This window comes from Pinus tabuliformis, chromosome J (assembly GCF_031772625.1).
Source record: "Pinus tabuliformis cultivar Carrire ecotype Pingquan chromosome J, CPIR1, whole genome shotgun sequence".
Taxonomy (NCBI): domain Eukaryota; kingdom Viridiplantae; phylum Streptophyta; class Pinopsida; order Pinales; family Pinaceae; genus Pinus; species Pinus tabuliformis.
In genome coordinates, this window is record NC_142295.1 from 662,418,166 (window position 1) to 662,422,494 (window position 4,329).

The following is a 4,329-nucleotide window of genomic DNA, read 5'->3' on the forward strand; positions in this document are numbered from 1 at the left end:
GTTTTCAATTTTATATCTAAACCCTAGATCTCCCCCAAAAAAAATTCCTTGCACTCTCAATCCCTTTCATACACTCCCCTACACCTTCCTTCCCTTTCTCTAAACCTTTTTATCCCAGATACCCTCTAACCCTTTCTCCCCAAACCCTAAGTCCTAGGTGCCACAACTACCTAGGCTCCCAAACCTCTATATTGCAAACGATTTCCCCCATCCCCAAACTATCATACTACTAACCTATATCCCTCTCTAATACATATATCCCTTTACCCATCATCTTCATATTTACCCTTCCCCATTTACTATTTCCAAAAAACTACATTCCCACTACCTCATACCTCCCTAGGGTTTGATAGTAAACACCATGGCAGATGAGGAATACAAACCACATAATGAGGAAGAGGAGACTGATAGAGAAGAAAGAGAGGTCAAGAAAGCTCACAAAGGAGGCCAGATACACATATTTGAGCCCACATATCTCAAGGAACTCTTAGCATCCCCAATGCCTGTGACATCCTTCAAATGGCTAGGCTATTATGATTTTTGTGAGCAAGTTCAGGGAGTCCAACACCATCCTGAGTTGACTAGGCTCTTCATATATAAACTCCAAGACAACCAGCTCACTCTAGGAGGTATCAAATTTACTTTATCTACTGCCATTATATCAGCTTCCACCGGGATCACAGATGTTAGGGAGAAATGGTTTAAACAAGGTGATTTGGAGAGGCATTATTATGAGCCTTACATGAAACCAAGGTACCGAAATGAAAGAAGGGGTTATTTTCCTTTTTCACACCTCCTTGAAAGATATGCCCCAATGAAGAATATTATTATGATATATTTTTCATGTGAAGGTATATTTTCCAGAGTCTATTCTTATCATATTTGACTTTTAATTCATTTCACTAGGGTAAAAATTCTCAATATACCCTACTATCTTTTCCGAAGTGTTGAGAATATTGCCTACATTGCCCAAAAGAGGGAGTACAAAGATAAAATGAAGAGCCTATTTCATCATTCCCTCATTAAAATTATAGTCCTTTATCATCTCAAAGAACTCAACATTGCTTGGAGCACCTTCATAGCTAATCCCATATTCACTCATGCATTTGCTCATAATGTTCAAATCATCCCTTCATCATCTCATCCTTCCTCCTCCATTCCTCCATCTTAGCCCATAGATCATTCATCCTCATCTAATGAGTCATCCACACCATCATCTCCATCATCACCATTCCATGAGCATATTCATTCACCTAACAGAGATGAATTCAGAGAGAAAGAGCACATTGAACAGGTTGAGGTCAAAAAACCTAAAGGGGTTGATTTGGGAATTTTGACACATACTTATCAGAGTGGGCATATGCAAGTGTTTTCCCCACATATTGTGGGAGGGGCCTTTCCTTATTCATCAGAAAAGCAAGTACAAAATGGAAGGAGAAGATGACAGAGACAGAGATCCAGCAGCAGGAGGAGGACCTCCATGAGACAGAGCAGGATTTCCACTTAATTGACCTAAGTGAGCATGATGGCAGTGGAAACACAAGAATTTTCACCAAATAAAAGGATGCACTCATAGGGGAGCTCTAGGACAACTTGCAGAGGGAAAAATACATTATTTCATACTATGAGCAGGAGAACAAGCAGTTTGATACCAAACATGAGCTCATGGAGATTCAGCTCATCAAGGCAAAGAGGGAGGCTAAAAAATCTAAGGCTTTACTTGATGAAGCATATGGAGAATATAGTGCCCAGCTGGAAGAATAGGTTCCAAGAAGAAGGCCAAGGACCAGAGGCCTAAAAAGAGAATTGGAGCTAGAAAAACAAAGAGAAGTTGAACTAGCTAATGAGCTCACCCTAAATGAACAATTTGCCAAAATGGTCAATGAGAATTGGGAGCATTGGCTTGAGGGGGTGAAACATAATCTTGAAAACCTCTTAGATAAGGCCAAAAGGGACAATAACATTCAGTGAAAGATGGAAAAGTATTATTGCCGATGAACCAAATAGCAAGGGTAAATCTCAAGGCTGCCAAGGCAAGAATTGAAGCCCTAATTCACCAAGGAGAGAAGAAGAAGCTTGATATACTTGCTGAGGCTTCACTCCATGCCTAGAAACATCAAACATCAGCTTCTTGCCCAATTTTGAATCCCTTTGTCTCATTTTTGGTAAAATTGTCTTTCCTGTATTTTTTTAGGCAATTTCATATCAGCAGTTTGGTCAAACGCATAGAGCTCTAAGCACTGTGCACTTTTTTGGGGAATTTTTTGGAGGAATGGAAACGACTAGTGGATTCAAAAGGACCAAGACATCTAGGAAAACAATGTTTCCAGCCCTGGAAAGTGAAACTGGTAGGTAAAAAAGGCAAAAACCACCGAAAAATCATGTTTCTGCCTCTTTTCTAGACCAGGCATTGCGCATTTGAGTAGTCTTGGGAGAATGGAGTTTTGGGGTGTAAAATCAAGCCCATTTTGAAAACTAAGGGCAGTTTTGGAGACTAGACAAGGTAAGGTTTCCAATGAGAAATCATGTGCTAAATTTGGACATCAAGAAGGCAGGTAAAATTCAACTTGAAGAAGGAACTATGTGTTTGACACTAGCGTTGTGCATTTGACAGTTAGCCCAGTTTTTCACCGTTTCTCTCCAAATTTGATTTTTACCTATGGGAAATCATTGTTTTACTGATGTAATTGATGTGGTTGATGTAATTATTGTTTTTTTACTGTTATCTAGGGAAATACGTTAGGTAAATGGCCTCCATGACTTGTAATGAATCAGTTTGCTTAAGTTAGGGATGAGTCACTTTGACCACCCTACACTCTAGCTATCAGTTTAGTTTTTGTTGTAACTTCTCCTCCTCTCATGGATTCGACTCCTGAGGCTCGGATGAGTTGGTTTGAGGCCTATATCATGTAATTTCTCAGTCATTCTATAGTTTGGACTCTATTATATGTTGTACTAGTGTTTCAAAATTTGGCATGAAATATATTGGATGAGTTGCAGCTATTTTGGTGGGATTCCTGTGGCATGGTATTTTGACATTGTTTCCTCTTTAGTTACATATGTATGAATGTTTTGTACCTTTCATGATCCATTTCACTTTAAATATGTTTGATTTTCAAGGTGTGATAAGCAGAATTCATCTTATGTTCTCTGTTTTTGGAAAATCATCATAAATTGTTTCATTTCTTTAGTTTAAAAATAATTCATGGTTTTCATGCTCTTTTTAGCACCTCACTAGTATAAACCATTTCATGACTATATTACAAAGTGTGAAAGTAACTTGTATACCTTGCCCCATTAGAAGTCTGCAATTATGACTCTCTTTTGCCCTGACCTAGTTCACTCTCTGGCCTAATTCACTCATCCAGTGACTACCCCAATCAAATCAACTCAAACAACCCCCTGAGCTACTATATCTAGCCTAAAACCCTAATCTATCCAGCCCTCTTAGCTATGATTCTTGGAGAGAGCCCTCTCTGGCTTGGTAGGGCTAGCTACCAAGTCAAAAGTTTGGTTTGTGGTTACCTCAGCTAGACTCTTCCTCATCCTTAGAGACCTAGAGGAGTGATAACAACCTCAACCATTGTGCTAGGAACAAGGAGTCTAATACAAAATCATTTTTCTAAATATCCACATAATTCATTATACCCACCTAGCATAGACATCAGGGAAAATCAACAATTGTCAAATCATATCATTATACATTAGGTCAAGTCTAAATTTTCTATCTTAGAGAGATCCATAGTCAAAGCATATCTTAATCATCAATTCAAATTTATTATCAAGCATCATTACAAAACACTATTCATTTATATAAATCAATTTATATAAATCAGCCAAATCATGCCAACCTCTTGTAGCATAAACATAGTGACTTATCTATATGTATGTTCTACTAACCTGCAAACACAAGTTCAATCTGCATGTTCATATTATGGTAAACATTCAACCTTTTCCTACTAGCAGATCTTGATGTTATCTACCACACATCTTTAGGACTTGTATCTCAGAGGTGAACATCTGATGATTTCAAGTACAGTGATCTAAAGCTTCATAAATCAAATTACAGTGGCAGGATATGTCAGAAACATCTTGATCCAGAGTTCAGTCAGCTTTAGAAAGCTTCAGATGTTGGTCAACTATATTCAAACCCCTGGACGCTCCCTTCAGGTTAGCATGGGAGCATATTTAGATGCCTGGATGCTCTCTGGTCCCTAACATGCTTGCATCCAAGGATGAGATCTCCCACATTTGTGATTGTTTCTGAAGAAGAAACCCTAATTTATGTACGGGATTCAGATCTGAGACTCTGTTGTAGATCAATATTGT